The sequence below is a fragment of the Primulina tabacum genome, chromosome 1, assembly GCF_025594145.1.
Source record: "Primulina tabacum isolate GXHZ01 chromosome 1, ASM2559414v2, whole genome shotgun sequence".
Classification (NCBI taxonomy): Eukaryota; Viridiplantae; Streptophyta; class Magnoliopsida; order Lamiales; family Gesneriaceae; genus Primulina; species Primulina tabacum.
In genome coordinates, this window is record NC_134550.1 from 20005043 (window position 1) to 20032655 (window position 27613).

At 40.4% G+C, this 27613-nt stretch overlaps 1 non-coding gene and 1 pseudogene across 1 annotated transcript; both read left to right on the forward strand.

Moving 5' to 3' along the window:
- Positions 1–285: 285 nt before the first annotated feature.
- On the forward strand, positions 286–27218 carry LOC142506175 (uncharacterized; annotated as a pseudogene).
- LOC142521379 (small nucleolar RNA R71) lies at positions 10281–10387 on the forward strand. Its single transcript, XR_012814146.1, has one exon. It is a non-coding gene; the product is annotated as a small nucleolar RNA R71 (small nucleolar RNA).
- Positions 27219–27613: the final 395 nt, after the last annotated feature.

Here is a 27613-nt window from a genome sequence, read left to right on the forward strand (position 1 = left end):
AATTATCATTATAATTTTTTTTAAGAATTAGTTACATTTATTTTAAATGTTTTATGTTGTAAATATTTAAACAGAAAATAAGGATTTGAGAACCAGAGTATTTCAACAATTTAGTTTTCATGGTTCAATCAAGACGCTGATTCCAACATCAGTATCTTCGTTAAGTGAGATTACAAATAGTATGATTTTTTAATTCAATAAAGTACTTTTTTGGGTTTTTTTTCTAATATATAAATTATTGTATTTAATATTTATTTTTTTTTGGCAGTTAATCCATCAAACCGAATGGTCAGAAATATTTCTTTTGAAATACCTAGCAGCTCAACTACAAATATCTCAAAGATCATTAATCTAACAAATGGTGATGATTTTCCTATCTCTTATGTTAAGATTGTTCATAAATTGAAGTATGTTCGTCAAAGTATGTATTTAACCTGAATATTTTTTTAACATTATTATTAATGTTTATCTTTAATTAAAAAAAATGTGAAAATATACGTTAAGTTATTCTAATAGTTAAATAAAAATTTTTAAATTCTCATTTTCATTCTACATATGATAATATTAGAATATTAAAATATATTTTTAATAAATATTTATTGCATTATATCAATAATATTTATTTATTTATTTTTTTCAGTTGAAGAATCTGGTTCAATTCATATTAATTCAATTTCCATATCGGACAGTCAACACGATTGCAATAATCATGACAAAAGAATCTCAATATCATCGATCGATATAGTTAAATTTTATGTTTTTATATAATTTTCAATGAGAATAATTTAATTTTTGTTATGTTATTTATTTATTTAACAATGTCCTTTTATATATAGATTATTGGGATATAGGGGATCCAATGTACAGATGTGATTTTTGTGGTGCAATGTTCTGGTATGAAGAGAGGTTATGTCGAAGTTATAAATCTAGAAATCCTAAGTACTCTCTATGTTGTATGCAAGGAAAAATACAACTTTCTTCTTTAAAAAAACCTCCTTAAGTATTGCATGATTTATTGAACGGAGTAAATGATAAGAGCAAACATTTTCTAGAGAGCATCCGATCATACAATAATATGTTTTGCTTCACGTCGATTGGAGGTGATCGAGCAAAACTTGCACAGTGAATAATCCCAAAATTTATTTTATAAATGAAAGCTCGATTTAAATACCGCAAGTGCACAATAGTCAAGTTATAATAAACGTAAGTAAATACGAGTATCATTCCACAAGGACTGCGTTACACTATTTTTATTTTCAATTAAAATTTCTTTAGCAACGATAAATTGAGTTGATGATTAAACTAATGTAAAGTAAACAATTAAAATAATTAAAATGCAAAGAAAACGTGTTCAAGAACGCAATGATTAATTTGGATTAAATCAAATGAGAAATGAATTTGTTGGGAATTATCAGTTCACCTACCGCTCGTGTTTAACTAATTACACTCGACTTTTACTCGTGCGTTCGACGGAATTCCCTAGACTAATTAATATACTCTGTCGAGCTATATTAATACTAATCAAAAACATGCAGTACTCAAGTGTCCTCAAATATTTAACAGTTCAAGATTGCATTACATTCTATGGAATCCACTAGCTTTCATTCGGGTGAACTATCACTATCGACACGTACCCAATTCCGTATATCTACTAAAATTGTAAATCCGTGGTTTATACTATTTTATCGTATTGTTAACTATTCTATCGAACTCATCAACAACATGAAATAATCAAAGGAAGTTAGCTAGGCTTCGATTGAAACACGAAAGAACAATAGCATAAACAAATCACTAATAAAAACGTCGAGAAATAATGTTCAACACCGAGTACGGGGTAGGATCCCCTCAAATCCCAACAAATCTAGAGTTTAGCTACTGAAATTCATGATAAAAACCAACAATCAATGTAAGAAATAAAATACTGAATAATGAAAATACTAAAGATGACGATGGATGACGGCCACGACGCGTGGAAATCTCGAGGTCTTCGAAATCTCCTTTGCTCCTAGCCTCCTCTCCAAGAAAAATGATGAAAAGTCTGATAAAGATCAAAAAACGGCCGCTGCTCTCGTGTGTTAGGTTATAGTGTAGGATAGAGTCCCTAGAAATTTGGAAACAAATCTTTCTCAATCTCGCTTCTCGCTAGGGCGGTATATTTTGACCGCCTAGCGAGAGGTCCTCGAATAAGCTTCCTCGAGCATGTCCCTGGTTTCGCTGGGGCGGTCACTTTTGACCGCCCTAGCGAGACACTTGCGCAAAATAATCCTCGGCCAGATCACAATGCTCGCTGGGGCGGTCACTTTTGCCGGCCCTAGCGAGACCTCTTCGATATTATGCCAAAGTTTCTCCCACTTTTTGGTTCAATTCCTACAAAATAACCACAGAATACACGAGATTAGTCAAATGCTCAATAATGCTAAAAAATTGCAAAATTCAACTAAAACAAACTAATATGATGCATGAACGCGACTCAAAACCAACACTAAAAACACGTAAAAACGAGTCCTATCAACCCCCTCATACTAACCTTTTGCTCGCCCTCGAGCAAAATAGGTTAAAGCACGAGATTCTAAACAAACAAAACAAACACAAAATACTCAAACAAGAAATAACCAACTCAAGTAAATGTCAATGGTGAGTTAACAACTGTTATGCTCATGCCTCAGTGAACTTTCCCACACACAAATTCATAATCAAGTCGAATCAAAAACGAATACTCATTCTCATCTACACATAAATCTCGACACTAATTTGAACGTGTGTGTGTGTCATGATGGGTCTAGTCATTCGTACTTCAAATAGATCAATCATCCGATCATGCGAGTCACTCAATTAGCACTTCAATACAAGTATCACTAGCATGCACCCCCGTGTCCATTTATCACTAACCATAATTTGAACTTTATTCGATTCTTAAGTGCAGAGAAGGGTGTCGAAAAGAAGGAAAATAAGCTCAAGTGGCTAACAGTCAGGAGTACACCGATCATTTTCATTGTGCAATCGTCAAGACTTTTCGTCTGACTTTCCTCGTCTCCTTACATCTCCCACTTTTAGCCCAGGAATAGAATTTCATTCCTTTTATTTCGGCTCCCCCTCACCTTATATTTTTTTTTTCATTTTATGCACAATTTTCACACGTGTACTCCCTAGGCTAAGAATATATACTTTGGATTACAGCTGGTTAGGAGTATGATATTTTAATTCAGTGCATTGAAAAAGGGGTATATGTAAAGTTCAAGGCAAATCACATGTTCTCATTCGAGGTCCCAATTAGTGACTTATTTTCACGGGTTTACATGCTAAATCAACTCATAAATGATGCCTTTCAAGTTAACCACACAAAACCTTCAAATTTCACCATTATTCCTACAAAATTCTAGTCCCCACACATATGTGCTCAAAAAGTTCAACTTTGTGCCAAAATTCATACTTTAACAATCAAGAGTACCATTCATGAGGTGACCCAATCAATACTTTTGTATACTATCAATTCAACATCATCATTGGCTCATACACTATGTCTTCTCACCATAAACAACACCAAATAAAAGAAATGCAACAATTTAAAACCAATTAACTAAGCAAACAAAACAATCTACCCCCCTCATACTAGAGTTGTGCAATGCCCTCAGTGCACAAAACGAAACAAACACTAAAAACATAAAAAAACTCATGAATGTAAATGCAAAGAAAGAATATGCAAAATAAAAGGCAAGGGGAAACAGTGAACTCCCCTAATCAGAAATCGTCCTCCTCCTCATTCTCAGGCGGTGGGACTCCCTCTTCAGCCGCTGGGGGCATAGGATAATGGTATTGAAACTGGAAGGGTGGCGGGTATGCTGGTGTAGGTGGCCGGCCGGACGTGTCGATGCCCAAATGAGTTGAGATCCCCTGCACCAAGTATTCGATGTTCTGAATGTGGGCTTGATTAACGGCCTGGTACTCAGTCTGATAAGTGGCCCAAGCGCCCAATTCGTCGAGGCGATCTCGCATGGCACGGCGGCGTGGCTGCGGAGGTGGTGGTGCATGTCCTAAGGCCGGAGGTGGTTGAGCTGCTCCCCCATAATCGAAAAATACCTCCTCGGGCAGCTCAGCCTGTCTTTTCTCCCTCTTGGATCTATAAAGAGCCTCATCAATGGCTCTCATCGGCGGTAACCACTCATCATCATCTGCAAATATCACCCCCGCTCGGGCACCCAGCTCAGTCACTATCGTCGGAAAGTAAAAAGCCAAATTGCTGCTATTAATGCACATGTTAAGCTGTCCGAAAATGAGCCTGCCCACATCAATCACCATCCCAGTACAGATGGCATAAAGAACAACCGCCCGCTCACGCTGCACATCACTCGTATGACCGACCGGCATCAATCTCTTAGACAAGAATGCATACCACAATGCCCCCTCCACTTTCAAAAACTTTTCAAGAAAGACCGTGTAAGTCCCCGGTTGTTTCCACGTGGTGCCCGGATAACAGAGTGTGCGAATGATCAAATCATAATCCGGGTTAAGAACCCACGCCTGAAACACCGAATCGTCCACCGACGGTAAACCCAACATATCATTGATCGTCTTGGGATCATACGGGACTAGATGTCCCCTCACAAATGCCTTCGACTCATTTCCCTCCGGAGCATTGGCATAAAATTCACGCACAACCGGAACCACTGCTGCATTCGATTGTGCTACAAAGGCATTCCACCTTCTTCTTTCTATTTGGGACTCCGAAAATTTACCGATAAGAAACGAGCTAAATCCACGCTCAGGGATTGGTTTCCTATGTAGTCTAGCATGCTCAAATCTTTCCCTAGCTTTTTCATTCACAAACATAGATGGAGTGGAACGAGAACCAGAAGCACCCTGAGTTACCTTAGATCTTTTGGGTGCCATGTAGAGATTGGAGTGCACAAAGTATCCAACCGCCGGAAAATTGTTGAGGGTCGCCGGAGAAGCTCACCGGAATATGTGGAAGATGACCGGAGTTGCTTGAAAGACCGCCAGAGAAGAAAATCTTGTAGCCTAAATGCTTCCTCGTGGAGTGTATGGACCAAGATTGAGTCTCTGCCCTGAAAAATCACCAAATAATAAGGATTGAGTACAAAAGATGGAGGGGGGTGCCGAAAATCGGAGGGGAGGAGTAGGGTTCGAAGTGGGGAGGAAAAGAGAAAAGGAAAGTATTTATAATCTGCGCGACTCGCTAGGGCGGTAAAAACAGACCGCCCGAGCGAGAAGTTTTCGAAAAAACAATTTTTTGTTAATCTGTGCGACTCGCTAGGGCGGTCAAAATCGACCGCCCGAGCGAGAAGTTTCGGGGAGAAAAATTTTTTTAATCTGCGCGACTCGCTAGGGCGGTATATTTTTCCCGCCCTGGCGAGACGTTTTCGCAAAAGGCTTTTCTTTAAAAACGAGTACCCGCTGGGGCGGTCAGTTTTGACCGCCCGAGCGAGAAGTGTTCGGGAAAAAATTTGAATGCAATGCCATGCAACTATCTAAATGCAAATGATGCGATTAATAACTAAAAAAAAAAAACTATAATCAAAATCAAAATAAGGAGTAGAAGTAGTTCTCAATTTATAGTCTAGAGCTCGACTCTTCACCCATGTCCTCAATGACTGTCATGGAGCCGAGTGACTCCAATTTGTGGCTCAATTGTGCCACCGATATAGTGCTTCAATCTTTGAGCGTTCACAGTAAATGTCCCGTCCTTGCCATCATGCAACACCACTGCACCCGATGGGAACACCTTGGCTATAGTGAATGGTCCTGACCACCTTGACTTTAGCTTGCCCGGAAAGAGTCGTAAGCGAGAATTGTATACCAACACCGCTTCACCCACTTTGAATTCCCTTCTTATAATGTGTTTGTCATGGGCTCGTTTGGTGCGTTCCTTGTATGATAGTGCAAGATCATAAGCTCTTCCCCGAAACTCATCTAACTGATTCAACTGCAGCAATCGTTTTTCACCTGCAAGAGCAAAATCAAAGTTTAGTGCTTTGGTCGCCCAATATGCTCTATGCTCTAATTCGACTGGTAGATGACATGCTTTACCAAAAAGCAACCTATATGGTGTAGTGCCTATAGGTGTTTTAAAAGCAGTACGATACGCCCACAAAGCATCATCTAACCGAATGGACCAGTCCTTCCTATTCACATTAACTGTCTTCTCTAAAATCCTCTTAATTTCTCGATTGGATACTTCAACTTGTCCACTAGTTTGGGGATGGTATGGAGTGGAAACTTTGTGGGTGACACCATATTTGCCCAACAGTTTATCAAAAATTTTGTTGCAAAAATGGGTGCCACCATCACTTATGATTGCACGTGGTGCACCAAATCGATTAAAAATATGTTTCTTCAAAAATTTTAACACCACTTGTGCATCATTAGTGGCACAAGCCTCTGCCTCCACCCATTTAGATACATACTCCACTGCCACCAGAATAAATTCCTTTGCAAAAGACGCAGGAAAAGGACCCATAAAATCAATCCCCCACACATCAAATATTTCACACTCAATAATGTTATTTAAAGGCATCTCATGACGGTTGGAAATATTACCTGTGCGTTGGCATCTATCACAATTGAGAACATACAAACGAGCATCCTTAAAAAGAGTTGGCCAATAGAAGCCACATTCAAGTACCTTAGATGTCGTCCGTATGGGTCCAAAGTGACCACCTACCTCACGGTCATGACAATGGTTTAGAATTTGATTGGTCTCCTCCTCCGCCACACATCTTCTTATCATGGAGTCTGCACAAATCTTAAACAAGAACGGTTCCTCCCAAAAATAATATTTCACGTCTGAAAAGAATTTCTTTCTTTGGTGAAACAATAAATTAGGTGGAGGTGTGCCAGTGACAAGAAAATTTGAAAAATCGGCATACCAAGGGTACGCATTTACCTCAAGCAATTGTTCATCAGGAAACCAGTCATCTATATCATCGTCACTGCCCTTAATTTCAACATGCTCAAGCCTAGACAGGTGGTCAGCAACTACATTTTCCACACCCTTTTTATCTCGAATTTCGAGATCAAATTCTTGCAATAATAAAATCCACCTAATTAACCTAGGTTTCGCATCTTTCTTAGCAAGCAAGTATTTTAGGGCAGAATGATCTGTATACACAGTTACTTTAGACAGAACAAGGTATGAATGAAATTTGTCAAAAGCAAATACTATAGCAAGCAATTCCTTTTCAGTAGTAGCGTAATTCAATTGAGCATCATTTAAAGTCTTACTTGCATAGTAGATGGTATGAAATACCTTGTTCTTCCTTTGACCCAGCACCGCACCAACAGCTGTATCACTAGCATCGCACATCACCTCAAACGGTAGCTCCCAATCAGGGACAGTCAGAACAGGTGCTGTCACCAAGCTTTCCTTGAGTATCTCGAATGCATGCAGACAAGTAGAATCAAAATTAAATTCAGCATCTTTCAGCAACAAAGAGGATAAAGGTTTAGCAATTTTGGAAAAATCTTTAATGAAACGCCTATAAAAACCAGCATGCCCTAGGAAACTTCTAACTCCTTTTATTGATGAAGGTGGGGGTAAGTTTTTGATTACTTCCACCTTGGCTTTGTCAACCTCAATTCCATTCTCCGATACTTTGTGTCCTAACACAATCCCCTCTTGAACCATAAAATGACATTTCTCCCAATTCAACACCAAATTGCTCTCCTCACATCTAACTAACACCAAGTTCAAATTCTCTAAACATTCATTAAATGAGGAGCCAAAAATAGAGAAGTCATCCATAAAGATTTCAAGGAAATTTTCAGTCATGTCATGAAAGATAGCGGTCATGCATCTTTGAAATGTTGCAGGTGCATTGCATAAACCAAAGGGCATACGCCTAAACGCAAAAGTACCATAAGGGCAAGTGAAAGTAGTTTTCTCTTGGTCCTCAGGTGCAATTGTGATTTGATTGTATCCCGAGTATCCATCTAAAAAGCAATAAAATTCATGACCTACTAATCGTTCAATCATTTGATCGATAAATGGCAAGGGAAAGTGATCTTTACGGGTTGCATCATTCAATTTCCTATAATCTATGCATACACGCCAACCCGTAACAGTTCTAGTGGGAATCAACTCATTTTTTTCATTAGTAATAACAGTAATCCCACCCTTTTTAGGCACACATTGTACAGGACTTACCCACGCACTATCAGAGATAGGATAGATAATACCTGCATCCAGAAGTTTAATTGTTTCAGCTTTTACTACCTCTTGCATCTTTGGATTGAGTCTCCTTTGTGGTTGTGCTAGAGGTGAGTATTTATCTTCCATCAGAATTTTGTGCATGCAGATCGAAGGACTTATCCCTTTTATGTCCGAAACCTTCCAAGCGAACGCTCCTTTATGCTCCTTGAGAACTCCCAAGAGCTTACTCTCCATATCATCTGTCAAAGAAGAGGAAATAATAACAGGCAATTTATTATTTTCTCCTAGATATACGTACTTGAGATGTGGAGGTAATGGTTTGAGCTCCAAAGTAGGTGGCTCCTCTAGGCTTGACTTTTGAGGCATTAAATCTTTTCTGTCTCCCAATTCCGCTAGTCTAAGCCTCACTTGCTTTCTCCAAGGTGGAATGGCATTCAAATGAGCTACCATCTCCATCTTTTCCTCGTCTAGCTCGTCCTTCTGCTTTTCAGTAGTGAGAGTGGCCTCCAATGGTTCTTTCAATCCATCCTGCACAAAATCACAAACAAGCGAATCCAATACATCAATACGAAAGCAACTATCATTGTGCATTGTGTGCTTGAGAGTATTGAAAACATCAAAAATAATTTCTTCTTCTCCAACTCTCAGTCTCAATTTCCCCTCCTCAACATCAATCAGTGCTTTCCCTGTAGCCAGAAAAGGTCTCCCTAGGATGAAAGGCATCTCTAAATCTTCTTCCATGTCAAGTACCACAAAGTCTGCAGGAAAAATAAACTTATCCACTTTCACCAGAACATCTTCGATAATCCCACGTGGATACTTGACAGATCTGTCAGCCAGCTGCAACGACATCCTAGTTGGCTTGGGTTCACCTAATCCCAGTCTCCTAAACACAGAAAAAGGCATCAGATTAATACTCGCACCAAGATCACATAAAGCTTTATGAAAATTAATGTCACCAATAATGCAAGGCATCGAGAAACTCCCTGGATCTTTTTGCTTCGGAGGCATCTTGTTTTGAACTAAAGCGGAGCAATTTTCGGTCAAATTCACCATCATATGATCTTCTAGCTTCCGCTTATTTGCTAAGATATCTTTCAAGAATTTTGCATAACTTCGCATATTCAATAAAGCATCAGCAAAAAGAATGTTAATATGCAATTTTTTAAATATCTCAAGAAATTTATCAAATTGTGCATCTAATTTAGCTTTCTTCATTGCTGCAGGAAAAGGTGGAGGGATAACAATTTTATTCTGTGCAATAGGTGTAGATGTAGAGTTAGAAGACTTACCTCCTCGATTTTTCACCTCATCCTCACCGTGCTTGGTCTTTTCCTCATTAGACCCGAGTGTTTTTCCACTACGCAATTCCACCGCCTTCACATGTTCTCTTGGGTTAGTTTCCGTGTTGCTTGGTAAAGTTCCTTGCTCCCTATTAGCAATCAACTTGGCCAATTGTCCAATTTGATTCTCTAACCCCTTTATGGATGCATCTTGGTTCTGAAATCTCGTCTCTGTTGCAGAAATAAATTTAGTCATCATTTGCTCTAAATTGGACTTCTCCTCCCGAGACGGTTCTGGCTTGAATCCTTGGTGCATCACATATGGTGGACCTCTTTGTTGGCGATGTTGGTTGTTTTGACCTCGCCGTGAAAAGTTTGGGTGATTCCTCCATCCCGGATTATATGTGTTCGAGTAAGGGTCATTTCTATGACGGTTCTGGAATCCCACTTGTTTTACCGGTGCTCCCTCAGGCACATAGAATGGGTTGCCATCTTGGCAATCCTGCACATCATGCTCACCCCCACACTTATCACAGAAAATTTCTTGCAGACGCATAGGCGACCCACTCATGCTCATCCCATCAATCTTTCTATTCAAAGCCTCTAACTGTGCTGAAACCGCCGACAAATCATTAACTTGATTAACTCCAGCACCTCGTCTCTGCCTATCAGACTGAGGATGATAGCGACTAGCAGCCATCTCCTCCAATAACTCATATCCTTCCTCCGCCGTCTTTCTCAGTAAGTTACCACAGGCAGCAGCATCTATCATAGTACGGTTAGGAGTAAGCAGACCGTAGTAGAAAGTTTGAACAACTAACCCAAGAGGCAGCTCATGGTGTGGACATCTCCTCAACAAGTCCTTGTAGCACTCCCATGCCTCGTAAAGTGACTCTTGCTCATATTGAGCAAAAGTAGTAATGTCGGCTCTGAGCTTCATAGTCTTCGACGGAGGAAAGTACTTGATCAGGAACGCCTTTGCCATATCTTTCCATGTAGTAATAGACCCTACAGGCAAACAGTTTAACCACGACTTAGCTTTATCTCTCAGTGAAAATGGAAATAAACGCAAACGAATAGCGTCATCAGACACGCCATTAAACTTAAAAGTATCACAAATTTCAAGAAAGTCAGCTATATGAGAATTAGGGTCGTAAAGTGCACTTCCCCCAAATTGGACAGTGTTCTGAATCATCTGAATGATAGCTGGCTTGATCTCAAACTGATTAGCTCGGATGACTGGTCTTACGATGCTTGGACGTGCTCCATCAAGAGACGGCTGTGCATAATCCAACATCGGTATACGCCTTGGCTCCTCTCTTTGTTGATCGCCTTCCATTCTTTCCTTCGCTCTTTGCTGCTGTAGTCGACGTCTAGCTGTGCGTTCGATCTCGGGGTCAAAAGGCTCAAGCTTAAACTCGAGTGATCTTCGCATGCACCACAAGAAAAATCTGCAACACAATGAGAGTATCAAATAACAATAAAATAAATAATACTAAAGAATTTAACTGAAAAATAAAAAATTGTGAATCAACAGTCCCCGGCAACGGCGCCAAAAACTTGATCGAGCAAAACTTGCACAGTGAATAATCCCAAAATTTATTTTATAAATGAAAGCTCGATTTAAATATCGCAAGTGCACGATAGTCAAGTTATAATAAACGTAAGTAAATACGAGTATCGTTCCACAAGGACTGCGTTACACTATTTTTATTTTCAATTAAAATTTCTTTAGCAACGATAAATTGAGTTGATGATTAAACTAATGTAAAGTAAACAATTAAAATAATTAAAATGCAAAGAAAACGTGTTCAAGAACGCAATGATTAATTTGGATTAAATCAAATGAGAAATGAATTTGTTGGGAATTATCAGTTCACCTACCGCTCGTGTTTAACTAATTACACTCGACTTTTACTCGTGCGTTCGACGGAATTCCCTAGACTAATTAATATACTCTGTCGAGGTATATTAAAACTAATAAAAAACATGCAGTACTCAAGTGTCCTCAAATATTTAACAGTTCAAGATTGCATTACATTCTATAGAATCCACTAGCTTTCATTCGGGTGAACTATCACTATCGACACGTACCCAATTCCGTATATCTACTAAAATTGTAAATCCGTGGTTTATACTATTTGTCATATTGTTAACTATTCTATCGAACTCATCAACAACATGAAATAATCAAAGGAAGTTAGCTAGGCTTCGATTGAAACACGAAAGAACAATAGCATAAACAAATCACTAATAAAAACGTCGAGAAATAATGTTCAACACCGAGTACGGGGTAGGATCCCCTCAAATCCCAACAAATCTAGAGTTTAGCTACTGAAATTCATGATAAAAACCAACAATCAATGTAAGAAATAAAATACTGAATAATGAAAATACTAAAGATGACGATGGATGACGGCCACGACGCGTGGAAATCTCGAGGTCTTCGAAATCTCCTTTGCTCCTAGCCTCCTCTCCAAGAAAAATGATGAAAAGTCTGATAAAGATCAAAAAACGGCCGCTGCTCTCGTGTGTTAGGTTATAGTGTAGGATAGATGTGAAGGACCTAAAACTCCTTTCTTGAAAATTTGCGGAAAATTAAAAATTTTCTTTTTAAAAGAACTTAAATGGCCTCATTCATAAAATCACTGGTGAATCAAGTTCAATATTTCAAAATATTGCAGCGGAAGAAAATTAAGTTTGCCAAAAATCACAATTTAAAAATATCCAACCACTGATAAAAATTGTTTGCGGAATAAAATAACAACTGCTGCACTGAGGTCCTCGGGTGCCACTACTGCCGACCCAAGCTGGCTCACTGGTCCCCGCCCTCGGCCCTGGCCTCATCAGTACCTACAACAATCAAGTCTAGTGAGCCTAAAGACTCAGCATGCATATATCGCAGGTAACGAGTAAAAATCTGAATTAAAATATGCATGAGTTAACATATCCTGTCCTGAGGCATACTGAAAAATAATCTGTACTGAGCAATTATAATACGTGCATAACTGAACTGGAAATCACTGTAAAAATATTTGCTCCTTGGAGCCTGTACTGAAATATCTGGTAAAATTTTCTGTTGAGATTATGTTTTACGCCTGTGGCCACTGCACTAAGCTGAACTGATCGGTAACTGGCTACCGGGGAGGCTGAAACTGAACTGAGCTGGCCGGTCACTGGCGACCGGGTGGTACCATACTGAACTGATCGGTCACTGGCGACCGTATAAAATAACACTCCCACATAGTGAATGAACCACAAGCCATATCGCATAAATCTCAAAAATAATCATTTTTTTTTTAATGCACGTAAAATAATTAACTGGCGTAATGAAAATTCCTGTAATTTTACCAACTGGATTGGATTGGATCGTTCCCAGGCTCGCTGCAACCTAACTGTGCCATGAAAAATATGCAATAGCTTAAACTTGACCAACTACGCAATTTACGTTCAAAAGATGCGACTATGAAGCCTAATGACTTCGCATTTAATCATGACTCCGAGCCAACTTGAACCGACACTGAACCGACGTATAGTCATGATTAAAATACGCTGAAAAATCATAAAATAATGCTCCTAAAATGATAGGGTCGAAATCTAGGTGGAATGGAGGCCAAAACACGAAACGCTCTTTCGAGAGTCAATTTGGCACATTGCACCGTAAATTCTCGTACGACCTCAAAAATGATCCAAATGACGAACGGTCAAAAACATGACCTTCCTAACTCAATGAGGCACTGTCCAGTCCAAGGCCATGGGCTAAAAGCCAACCAAGAACTCAAACGACGCTTCTGAACAGCAGCATACTTGCTGTCAAAAAAGTACAGCAGCTGCGCACTACAAGACTTGAATTGGTTTCGAGACTATCGGCCATTAGGGGCGTGAACCACCGACCAGAGACTCTTACCAACATCCCAAGGAATGATTTGAACCATGGCTAAGGGCCCTAGGCCAGCCACAATCCGCATCACACCAAATCTTAACCGAAGGGTCCAACCGAGAGCAACGTGCATGCGTGTGTAGTGTTTATGCTATGATCGATGTCTTGCATCATTCCAGTGGCCATTTGATTGACCATGGCATGATCTAGACATCTAGGAGCATGATATGAACCGTGGCTAAGGGCCATAGGCCAACCAAGATCCACACCAAGCCACAAAAGAAACAAACCATATGCTGAAAATGGAAGGGCCGAATGGGGAAAGGGGCTGTTCTTGTTGATTATTTAAAAACCGATGAGCCATGGACCAAGCCACCAAAAGGGCGACTTAGTCACGTCTTAGACATGCTAGGGAAGTGATCCAACCATGGATAAAGGCCCTTGGGGCAGCCAAGATCAGATCCACAACCCTTGACACAAAACTGAAATTTCGAATCACATTTTTCTGCACCTAAGGGACTTGCTGTCATTCTGAATTTCCAGCAAGCATGGGGCTGGTTTGAATGGACCAACATGGTCCTAATGCATCCTACTACATGTATACAAGCCGCCTTGGGAGCCTGGAATCGAACCAATCACCTGAAACCACAAAACTCAGAAAAACGTGAAGCTTGTCATGAAAGGGCCGAAATTCTGCATGTGTGTTCCAAAATATTTTGACATGTATCTCGGTTTTTGCTTGCTAAAACATGATCATGTACTGAAAAATAAATGATAATATGACTTGATTGAGGTTTGAAAGAAATCTAGACATGCCTGGTTTCGTTTTGAAAGAAAACGAACGAAACAACGACGACGCGGCACGGAGGAGGTGGAGCGCTTCTCTTGCTCTTTATAGTTCTCGATTTTTCTTGCCTTCCCTCTAGCTAAGACTCACGATTTTTCTACACTGAAAATGGATCTGAATGGTGAGGTATTTCGGTGGAGAGGGAGAGGGATTGAGTGGTTATGAAGGTGAGGAGAAGGGTGCACAAAAATAGGATCATATCAAGACCAAGTCCACTCCCCTTTTGAATTTGAATTTTGAATTGATATCAAATGAGTTGGTGGATGCTTCTAGGAGGTGGTGGCCGAAATTTAGCTTGATTCTAGACTAGGATATGTCCATTTATTTAATTAAATTGTGCTCCCAAAAATCCTAGAATTATCCTACTAATTACATGCAAAGAATTGGTCAAAGTTGGTGAGTTGGAAAATGAATCTTCTAGCACTAAGGGTGGCCGAAAAATGCATGATAAAATAAAGGGAAATGTTGATTATCTAGTCAACTAATAATCCTTGAAAGCCTTACTAATCCTTTAATTAATTTAGTGAGCTAACCCCTTAATTTAATAACTTAAATGAGTTCATTTCTTAATCACCTCAAATAATTAAATTAAATCTTCAAACCTTCCTTTCTAACTTAAATGAACTTAGTTACTAGCTAAATTAACTTCTGGAAATATTTCTCAAATCTTAAATTCTATCTCAAAACTCCAACTCCGGTCCGGCCTCACTGAAAATACTGAAATGCTAAAAATCAATCTACTGAACTGAAATAATGAAATAATTAACTTCAAACAAATGCATTTAAAATAATCATGCAATGAAGTCAATTAAATTTAAAAATCTAGAATTATGCATGGCTTATACGTCTACTGACTTACGGGTTCTACAATCCTTCCCCCCTTAAATAAATTTCGTCCTCGAAATTAGAACTCACCGAATAACTCGGGGTATCGACTTCTCATCTCCGGCTCAGACTCCCACGTAGCTTCCTCCTCTGAATGGTTGAGCCATTTGACTTTGACTCGCTTAACCAACTTGTTCCGAAGTTTCTTCTCCTGTCTGTCTAGGATCTGCACGGGTCTCTCCTCATAAGATAAGTTCGGAGTAAGCTGCAACGGCTCGAAATTCAGCACATGCGAAGGATTTGCCATATACTTCCTCAGCATGGAGACATGAAAGACATTGTGTACTCCGGCCAGATTTGGCGGAAGAGCCACACGATACGCTAGCGTCCCAACTCTGTCGAGGATCTCAAACGGTCCAATGAATCTCGGACTGAGCTTCCCTTTCTTGCCAAATCTCATGACACCCTTCATAGGTGCCACTTTCACGAAGACATGATCGCCCACTGCAAACTCTAACTCTCTCCTCCGCTGATCGGCATAACTCTTCTGTCGGCTCTGAGCAGTCCTCATCCTATCACGGATCTTGACTACTACATCTGCTGCCTGCTGAACAATCTCTGGACCCAACTCTGCTCTCTCTCCTACTTCATCCCAATGAACAGGAGATCTACACTTGCGACCATACAGCGCTTCATACGGAGCCATACCTATAGACGACTGGAAACTGTTGTTATAGGTGAACTCTACCAATGGTAAGTTCGACTCCCAACTCCCAGAGAAATCAATGACGCAAGCACGGAGAAGATCCTCTAAGATCTGAATAACTCGCTCCGACTGTCCATCTGTCTGCGGATGGAAAGCTGTGCTAAAAAGCAACTTTGTACCCAAAGTCGAATGCAAACTCTTCCAAAACGAGGAAGTGAATCTGGGATCTCTGTCGGATACGATAGAAACTGGAATACCGTGGAGTCGGACTATCTCTCGGATATACAGCTCTGCATACTGAACCATGGTGAAAGTCGTCTTAATAGGCAAGAAGTGCGCTGATTTGGTAAGACGATCTACAATCACCCAAATAGCATTCGATCCTCTGGCTGACCTCGGCAATCCGGTCACAAAGTCCATGGTAACATTCTCCCACTTCCACTCGGGAATAGGAAGAGGCTTGAGCAAACCTGCTGGTCTCTGATGCTCGGCCTTCACTAACTGGCAAGTCAGGCACTCGGATACAAAACGCCTGATGTCCTTCTTCATCCCTGGCCACCAATACAGTAGCTGCAGATCTTTGTACATCTTCATACTCCCAGGGTGAATGGAGTACGGGGACGTATGGGCCTCTGATAAGATGTCTGCTCGGATAGAATCACTGCTGGGAACCCATATCCTATCTCGGTATCTCACAATACCGTCGCTGACTGAATACAAAACACTGCCCTTAGCTTCATCTCTCTTCTTCCACTGTGCCAACTGCTCATCTGCTGCCTGACCGCTGCGAATACGGTCAAAAAGAGAGGACTGGATAGTCAAGGTAGATAAACGAGGAACTTTACCTCGAGGGTAAGTCTCAAGATCAAACCTCTGCATCTCAATCTGAAGAGGTTTCTGCATCGTCAAATGAGCCATCGCTGCGACTTTCCTGCTCAAAGCATCCGCAACTACATTAGCTTTACCCGGGTGGTAGCTAATGTCACAATCGTAGTCTTTCACAAGCTCCAACCAACGTCTCTGACGCATGTTCAGCTCCTTCTGCGTAAAGAAATACTTGAGGCTCTTATGGTCGGTAAAGATCTGACACTTCTCCCCATACAGATAGTGCCTCCAAATCTTCAAAGCAAAAACTACGGCCGCTAACTCCAGATCATGGGTAGGGTAATTCTTCTCGTGGATTTTCAGCTGTCGAGAAGCATACGCTATCACTCTCCCATGCTGCATCAAAACTGCACCTAAACCAAGCTTCGAAGCATCGGTATAAAGGACAAACTCGCCGGATCCTGACGGTACAGCCAAAACTGGTGCTGAAATAAGAGCTTGCTTCAAAGTATCGAAGCTCTTCTGACACTCCTCGCTCCACACAAACTTCACATTTTTCTTTGTCAGTGCTGTGAGTGGAACGGCGATAGAGGAAAATCCTTGGATGAATTTTCTATAATATCCTGCTAGCCCAAGGAAACTGCGGATCTCGGATGCATTCTGAGGCACAACCCAATCTCTGAATGCTACAACTTTTGCGGGGTCTACCTCAATACCACTGCTAGAAACAATGTGGCCCAAGAACGCCACCTTCTCTAACCAGAATTCGCACTTACTGAACTTTGCGAATAATTTGTGCTTCTGCAATGTCTGCAACACTGTGGTCAGATGCCTGCTGTGCTCCTCCCGATTCTTGGAGTAGACGAGAATGTCATCTATGAACACTATCACAAACTGGTCGAGGTACGGCTGAAATACGCGATTAATGAGATCCATGAAGATCGCTGGCGCATTCGTCAGACCGAACGGCATCACAAGGAACTCGTAGTGACCATAACGAGTCCTGAAAGCTGTCTTCGAGACATCAGCATCTCTCACCCTCAACTGGTGATAACCGGAACGCAAATCTATCTTGGAGAAAATCGAAGCTCCCTGCAACTGGTCAAACAGATCCTCAATCCTCGGCAGTGGGTATTTATTCTTCACTGTAACCCTGTTCAACTCCCGGTAGTCAATGCAAAGCCTCATCGAGCCATCCTTCTTTTTCACGAATAAGACCGGCGCGCCCCATGGAGAAAAGCTCGGGCGAATGAACTCCTTGTCGAGAAGTTCCTGGATCTGCTTCTTAAGCTCTGCCATCTCTGTCGGTGCTAGTCGGTATGGCGCTTTGGATATCGGAGTCGTACCTGGCATAAGCTCAATGGAAAACTCGACCTCTCTCTCTGGTGGCATACCAGAGACGTCTTCGGGAAAAACGTCTAAGAAATCTCTAACAATCGGAACATCTGGGGCTGACAGGCTGGGTTCCTCGGGGACAGATAAAAGGGTTGCTAGAAATGCCCGACACCCTCTATGCATGAGCTTCCTAGCCTGAACATAAGGAATAATGCGCGGTAAGGAAAAGTACCTGTCCGGCTCAAATAAGAACTGCTCCATTCCAGGCGGTCGGACAAGAACGGATCTCCGCTGGAAGTCTATCAACACTCTGTTCTTCAATAGCCAGTCCATCCCTAGGATGATGTCAAATTCCGGCATCGGTAGCACAATCAGATCCGCATAAACAAGATTACCGTGCAGCTCAAGGTCTATATCTCGGATAACATTGGTCGCTGCCATCTCCTCGCCTGACGGCAACACTATTGAAAAGGCTGTATCTAGCCCAATGGTCTGGATCTTGAGAAAGTTTGCAAAGACCTCCGAAATAAATGAGTGAGTGGCCCCTGAATCTATCAAGGCCTTGGTAGCGGAACCAGATATAAAAATTCTCCCTGAAAGAGCAGAGCTCTAAGTTGAATCCCACTACAAGATCTAAACTTATAGACACGCAAAGGTCTAGGTTCCTCTAGCTTAATTTCCCCGAAATAAATCTAAGTAGAGCATGCAATCCTATAACAGTTCTAAGTTCAAAATCTAAATCCCGATTCCCAAAACGCGGAAATTCAAATAATAACTTAAAGTTTAAAGGTACCTGTCAACAACATAGTCTCCGGGTTGGCTTCCGCGGCATGGAGAGCAAAAACTCTGCCTTGGGTAGGCAGATTCCTCTGAGGGCACTGCAGCAACATGTGGTCTGGACTGCCACACTTAAAACACTTTCCTGAGCCAGCCATACATGCTCCAGGATGGCGACGTGAGCACCTGGGACAGACTGGGTGCTCCTGAGTCCTCGGGGCTGGGCGTCCCCGCTGCTGCTGGCCTCTGTTCCTGGGCGGTCCATGAAAAGGCCTCTTATTCTGCTGCTGATGCTGATGAGGAGGAGGGCGGTGCGGTGCCTGGACTGGGCGCTTGCCCTGGCGATCCCTCTCGATATCCCGCAGATCCTGCTCTGCGGCTAAGGCCTTGGAGACGGCAACCTCATAAGTAGCAGGGTCAGATACCCTAACATCCCGGCGCAAGATCGGCCGTAAACCCACCAGGAAGTGCATCAGCTTGGCTTTGGCATCATTCGCTATCAGGGGCACAAAGTGACAGCCCCTCTCGAACTTACGGATAAACTCCGTAACCGACATATCCCCCTGTCTCAGGCTCATGAACTCGGTGGTCAGCCTGGTGCGAACCTCCTCAGCAAAATACTTGGAGTAGAAAACCTCCGTAAAGCGGGTCCAAGAAAGTGTAGCCAATGTCAGGGCTACCGAAGCTCCTTCCCACCATAAGCGGGCGTCTCCAGTGAACAGGTAGGTGGCACATCGGACTCGGTCTGCGTCCCCCAGCTCCATAAAATCGAAGATAACCTCGAGGGATTTGATCCATCCCTCGGCAACCATGGGGTCAGATGCCCCAGAGAATTCCTTCGGGCGCATCTTCATGAATCGCTCATAAACAGCCTCGGGCCCTGTCGGCCTGGCTGCGGCTGCGGCTACGGCTGCGGCATTGCCCCCCGCAAACTGTGCGAAGAACTGTGCCATCCCAGCTAACATCTGGGCATTCATGTCCGGTGGGGGCGGTGGAGGAGGTGGTAGGTCTCCCTCCGGTCTATGCTCCTCTCTGTCCTCTCGGCGAGGCTCCACCTCTCTGCTGCGCTCTAAAATGCGTCTAGGGGGCATACTGTTCCAACATAACCCATACGTAACTAACATGCATAATTCCATAATTTATTTTAAATGAACTCTGAAATACTGAAAATCTGGAAGCATGCTGACAAAATAATTCATGCTTTAACTAAAATGCTGAACAAAATGCTGAACTGAAAAACTTACAGACCAAAGGCGTGGCTTCGTGAGCTTCTCGCGGTCAGTAGTAGTGAAACCCTATACAGAACCACCGCTCTGATACCAACTGTGAAGGACCTAAAACTCCTTTCTTGAAAATTTGCGGAAAATTAAAAATTTTCTTTTTAAAAGAACTTAAATGGCCTCATTCATAAAATCACTGGTGAATCAAGTTCAATATTTCAAAATATTGCAGCGGAAGAAAATTAAGTTTGCCAAAAATCACAATTTAAAAATATCCAACCACTGATAAAAATTGTTTGCGGAATAAAATAACAACTGCTGCACTAAGGTCCTCGGGTGCCACTACTGCCGACCCAAGCTGGCTCACTGGTTCCCGCCCTCGGCCCTGGCCTCATCAGTACCTACAACAATCAAGTCTAGTGAGCCTAAAGACTCAGCATGCATATATCGCAGGTAACGAGTAAAAATCTGAATTAAAATATGCATGAGTTAACATATCCTGTCCTGAGGCATACTGAAAAATAATCTGTACTGAGCAATTATAATACGTGCATAACTGAACTGGAAATCACTGTAAAAATATTTGCTCCTTGGAGCCTGTACTGAAATATCTGGTAAAATTTTCTGTTGAGATTATGTTTTACGCCTGTGGCCACTGCACTAAGCTGAACTGATCGGTAACTGGCTACCGGGGAGGCTGAAACTGAACTGAGCTGGCCGGTCACTGGCGACCGGGTGGTACCATACTGAACTGATCGGTCACTGGCGACCGTATAAAATAACACTCCCACATAGTGAATGAACCACAAGCCATATCGCATAAATCTCAAAAATAATCATTTTTTTTTAATGCACGTAAAATAATTAACTGGCGTAATGAAAATTCCTGTAATTTTACCAACTGGATTGGATTGGATCGTTCCCAGGCTCGGTGCAACCTAACTGTGCCATGAAAAATATGCAATAGCTTAAACTTGACCAACTACGCAATTTACGTTCAAAAGATGCGACTATGAAGCCTAATGACTTCGCATTTAATCATGACTCCGAGCCAACTTGAACCGACACTGAACCGACGTATAGTCATGATTAAAATACGCTGAAAAATCATAAAATAATGCTCCTAAAATGATAGGGTCGAAATCTAGGTGGAATGGAGGCCAAAACACGAAACGCTCTTTCGAGAGTCAATTTGGCACATTGCACCGTAAATTCTCGTACGACCTCAAAAATGATCCAAATGACGAACGGTCAAAAACATGACCTTCCTAACTCAATGAGGCACTGTCCAGTCCAAGGCCATGGGCTAAAAGCCAACCAAGAACTCAAACGACGCTTCTGAACAGCAGCATACTTGCTGTCAAAAAAGTACAGCAGCTGCGCACTACAAGACTTGAATTGGTTTCGAGACTATCGGCCATTAGGGGCGTGAACCACCGACCAGAGACTCTTACCAACATCCCAAGGAATGATTTGAACCATGGCTAAGGGCCCTAGGCCAGCCACAATCCGCATCACACCAAATCTTAACCGAAGGGTCCAACCGAGAGCAACGTGCATGCGTGTGTAGTGTTTATGCTATGATCGATGTCTTGCGTCATTCCAGTGGCCATTTGATTGACCATGGCATGATCTAGACATCTAGGAGCATGATATGAACCGTGGCTAAGGGCCATAGGCCAACCAAGATCCACACCAAGCCACAAAAGAAACAAACCATATGCTGAAAATGGAAGGGCCGAATGGGGAAAGGGGCTGTTCTTGTTGATTATTTAAAAACCGATGAGCCATGGACCAAGCCACCAAAAGGGCGACTTAGTCACGTCTTAGACATGCTAGGGAAGTGATCCAACCATGGCTAAAGGCCCTTGGGGCAGCCAAGATCAGATCCACAACCCTTGACACAAAACTGAAATTTCGAATCACATTTTTCTGCACCTAAGGGACTTGCTGTCATTCTGAATTTCCAGCAAGCATGGGGCTGGTTTGAATGGACCAACATGGTCCTAATGCATCCTACTACATGTATACAAGCCGCCTTGGGAGCCTGGAATCGAACCAATCACCTGAAACCACAAAACTCAGAAAAACGTAAAGCTTGTCATGAAAGGGCCGAAATTCTGCATGTGTGTTCCAAAATATTTTGACATGTATCTCGGTTTTTGCTTGCTAAAACATGATCATGTACTGAAAAATAAATGATAATATGACTTGATTGAGGTTTGAAAGAAATCTAGACATGCCTGGTTTCGTTTTGAAAGAAAACGAACGAAACAACGACGACGCGGCACGGAGGAGGTGGAGCGCTTCTCTTGCTCTTTATAGTTCTCGATTTTTCTTGCCTTCCCTCTAGCTAAGACTCACGATTTTTCTACACTGAAAATGGATCTGAATGGTGAGGTATTTCGGTGGAGAGGGAGAGGGATTGAGTGGTTATGAAGGTGAGGAGAAGGGTGCACAAAAATAGGATCATATCAAGACCAAGTCCACTCCCCTTTTGAATTTGAATTTTGAATTGATATCAAATGAGTTGGTGGATGCTTCTAGGAGGTGGTGGCCGAAATTTAGCTTGATTCTAGACTAGGATATGTCCATTTATTTAATTAAATTGTGCTCCCAAAAATCCTAGAATTATCCTACTAATTACATGCAAAGAATTGGTCAAAGTTGGTGAGTTGGAAAATGAATCTTCTAGCACTAAGGGTGGCCGAAAAATGCATGATAAAATAAAGGGAAATGTTGATTATCTAGTCAACTAATAATCCTTGAAAGCCTTACTAATCCTTTAATTAATTTAGTGAGCTAACCCCTTAATTTAATAACTTAAATGAGTTCATTTCTTAATCACCTCAAATAATTAAATTAAATCTTCAAACCTTCCTTTCTAACTTAAATGAACTTAGTTACTAGCTAAATTAACTTCTGGAAATATTTCTCAAATCTTAAATTCTATCTCAAAACTCCAACTCCGGTCCGGCCTCACTGAAAATACTGAAATGCTAAAAATCAATCTACTGAACTGAAATAATGAAATAATTAACTTCAAACAAATGCATTTAAAATAATCATGCAATGAAGTCAATTAAATTTAAAAATCTAGAATTATGCATGGCTTATACGTCTACTGACTTACGGGTTCTACAATAGAGTCCCTAGAAATTTGGAAACAAATCTTTCTCAATCTCGCTAGGGCGGTATATTTTGACCGCCTAGCGAGAGGTCCTCGAATAAGCTTCCTCGAGCATGTCCCTGGTTTCGCTGGGGCGGTCACTTTTGACCGCCCTAGCGAGACACTTGCGCAAAATAATCCTCGGCCAGATCACAATGCTCGCTGGGGCGGTCACTTTTGCCCGCCCTAGCGAGACCTCTTCGATATTATGCCAAAGTTTCTCCCACTTTTTGGTTCAATTCCTACAAAATAACCACAGAATACACGAGATTAGTCAAATGCTCAATAATGCTAAAAAATTGCAAAATTCAACTAAAACAAACTAATATGATGCATGAGCGCGACTCAAAACCAACACTAAAAACACGTAAAAACGAGTCCTATCAGGAGGGAAGATAGATTCAAGTTTAAATCGAGGCGGCTCCCCTCCATGTTTTAAACTTCATGGTCAGAATTATCATTTAATCGGAAGCCTACTTCCATGTGAAGGTGCATCCCTGAAGTTTGCTCAGCTGTATATTTACGACACAGAAAACGAAATTCCTAATCGGATTTCTGCTGTTAGGTATATCTTTAAATCTATTTATTATATTGAATATACCATATTTTATATTTTTTTGTTCTAGAAATTAATTTTTATTTAATTGAAATACTTTTTCAGAAAAAATAACGACACAAATAATCTGCATTTAGAGATAGTTTCTGATTTGAAGGCAATGTTAGATGAAAACAATGTTTTGGTCAAGTGTTTTAGGATGACCAAAGAAAGAATGATGGTGGAAGGACGATCCGATGTGAAATTAAAGTTGATTGGTAGAAGAAGTGGTGACGGAAGGAGATATAATCTTCCATCTGCTGCTGAGGTTGCTTCATTAATTGTGGGGGATTTCGATGAGTCTTTGGGCAACCAAGATATTTTAGTAGAAACTCAAACAGGGCATCTAAAATGTATCAATGAGTTGAATCCTGCGTATCTTGCTCTCCAATATCCTATACTTTTTCCATATCGTGAGGATGGTTATAGATAAGATATTCCATTTTCAGAATCTAAGTCAAGTGCTGGAGGAAGAAAAAAAGTGAGTCAGAGAATTTTTTGCTTATCGACTGCATGACAAAGATTTTGAATCTTCGAATATTTTGTTTTCGAGAAGACTATTTCAACAATTCATTGTCGATGCATACACAATGGTTGAATCTGCAAGGTTGACATATATTCGGCTGCATAAAAAACAATTGAGATGTGAAATGTACAAAGGTCTTCATGATGCGCTTTTGCATGGTGAAACAAACGCATCTACACAAGGAAGACGTATTATCTTGCCTTCTTCTTTTACTGGAGGGGCAAGATATATGATTCAGAACTATCAAGATGCGATGGCTATATGTAAATGGGCCGGTTACCCAGATTTGTTTATCACATTTACCTGTAATCCAAAATGGCCAGAAATTGTGAGATTTATCGAGCACTATGGGTTGAGGGCTGAAGACCATCCAGATATTGTTTGCAGAATCTTTAAAATGAAGTTGGATGCCTTGATTAAAGATCTCCGAAATAATAAAATATTTGGAAATGTTAAAGCATGTAAAATTTTTATAATTTATGTAATTATATATATGGTACTTCTAATTTGGATTTTACAAAATTAATATTTTTTAGTAAATATAATTAATTCTTATTCTCATATTGTTAGTAATATACACCGTGGAATTCCAAAAGCGAGGATTACCGCACGCCCACATTTTGCTTTTCCTCTGTAAAGAAGACAAATATCCAGCAGCAGAGGCAATAGATCATATCATTTCTGCTGAAATTCCTGATGAAAAAAATGATCCTGTTTATTATGGTGCAGTACGGGATCTAATGATGCACGGTCCATGCGGCGAAACAAGAAAGAACTCTCCATGCATGTCTAACGGTCGTTGTACAAAGCATTTTCCTAAAAAGTTCGTTGAAGTGACATCAATTGACGAGGATGGATACCCAAGTTATAAACGCAAAGATAATGGGCGAACAATTATCAAGAATGGTGTTAATCTTGATAACAGATTTGTTGTTCCCCATAATCGTTATTTGTTAATTCGGTACGGAGCCCATATGAATGTTGAATGCTGCAATCAATCTCGAGCTATCAAATATTTGTTCAAGTATATAAATAAAGGACATGATCGTGTGACGGCCTCATTCTATAAGAGCTCGGATGATGAGAGTTTAGGGGAAAATGTTGATGAAGTTAATATGTACTACGACTGCAGATATATTTCACCATGTGAGGCTGCCTGGAGAATTTTTGGATTTGATATTCAATACAGAGATCCACCTGTCGAGCGTCTGAGCTTTCGTCTTCCAAACGAACAAAATATTATTTTTTCAGATTCAGATGAAATCAGTACTGTTCTCGATAGACCTACTATTAACCAGAGCATGTTTCTTGCTTGGATGGAAGCTAATAAGAAATATTCAGAGGCAAGAGAATTAACATATGCTGAATTACCAATGAAGTTTGTTTGGAAGCAAGAAACACGAGAATTTGTTCCCAGAAAACAGAGATTTTCCATCGGACACATTTTTTATGTTCCTCCTGGTTGTGGGGAAATGTACTATTTAAGATGTCTTCTCAATGTAAACCGTGGCGCCACGTGCTATGATGATATAACTTTTGTTAACGGTGTTCAATACCGTTCATTTCGTGATGCTTGCTATGCATTAGGATTGTTGAGTGATGACAAGAAGTATATCGACGGCATTATTGTGTATATGATACAATATTGAAAGCAGTTGTTTCAAATAACGGAGGAGTATTCTTTGTATATGGATATGGAGATACTGGAAAAACATTTTTCTGGAAAACTCTGTCTGCATACTTGAGATCGAAGGGGGAAATTGTCTTGAATGTGGCATCCAGTGGTATAGCATCTCTTCTACTGCCTGGTGGAAGAACTGCCCATTCTCGTTTTGCAATTCCATTTAATCCCAATGAAGAATCAACATGCAATATCAAACAAGGGAGTCATCTTGCAGAGCTTATTGTAAAATCTAAACTTATCATTTGGGATGAGGCTCCAATGACGCATAAGTTTTGTTTCGAAGCTTTGAATAATAGCATGAAAGATATAATGAGATTTGTCAATCCTTCAAGTCTTCATTTGCCTTTTGGAGGCAAAATGGTGGTTTTTGGTGGGAATTTTCGACAAATATTGCCTGTTATTCCAAAAGACAGTAGACAAGATATTGTTCACGTCACTATCAATTCTTCATATCTTTGAAGACATTGTATAGTTTTGAGATTGACAAAAAATATACGATTACAGAATTTAGGTTCTTATGAAGAATGTGCTAAAATCAAAAAATTTTCAGATTGGATTGCTGATTTAGGAGATGGAAAAATTGGAGAAATTGGAGAATATAACGACGGTTATGCCACAATAGATATTCCTGATGAACTTTTGATCAAAGATGGCAATGATTCTATTACAGCAATAGTTGACAGTACATATTTGTCATTAGACAACACTATCAATAATAATGCATATTTTCAGCAAAGAGCTATTTTGGCACCAACACTTGTCGTTCAATCCATAAATGAATACATGATATCTCTAAACCATTCAGAAGGAAGGTTGTATTTAAGTTCTGATACGACGTGTCAGTCAGATAGACATGTTGATTTGTTGAATGATGTGCATACCCCGGAATTCTTAAATGGAATAAGATGTTCTGGAGTACCGAATCACGAGTTAAATTTGAAGGTTGGAACTCCGGTTATGTTGCTGCGGAATATAGATCATTCTCTTGGATTATGCAATGGCACTAGATTGATCGTGACAAGGCTCGGAAACCATGTTTTGGAAGGACAAATTATAACTGGAAGTAATGCGATCATAAAGTGCTTATTCCAAGAATGCCATTGACGTCTTCTGATCCAAGACTTCCTTTTAAATTTCAACGAAGACAGTATCCTTTGGTTGTATCTTACGCAATGACAATAAACAAAAGTCAGGGACAATCATTGTCTCATGTAGAACTTTTTTCGAAGAACCCTGTTTTTAGTCATGGTCAGTTGTACGTTGCTGTATCCAGAGTTACGAATCCTAAAGGTCTAAAAATTTTGATATGTGATGGTGATAGCAACTCGAAAAAATCAACGATAAATGTTGTATTTAAAGAAGTTTTTAAAAATTTGTAATTTTTTGTTTTCTTATTGTATGATCTATAATCCATTTAGTTTATTAGTATTTTAATTTTAATTATTTTTTCAAATGTGCATTCTTAATAAATTTAATATTTAATTATATAAACTAACTTCTCGTGTCAATTTAGTAAATTCCCCCAAAATGAATTTTCTAAATGAGAAAATTATGTATCATGTAAGTAACCGTTTAACATATTAAATGTTTAATAATTAATATATAATTTATATGTTATTGTACCAATTTATAATAAATATGTTATTGTATCATGTCAATTCGATGACTTTTCAAATTTCAAATTAGAATATGACCCCTTATTGAAATTAAAACCCCATTATTTTTATTACCGTTACTGTTTTGTATATAGTACATAAATTTATATGTGTATATG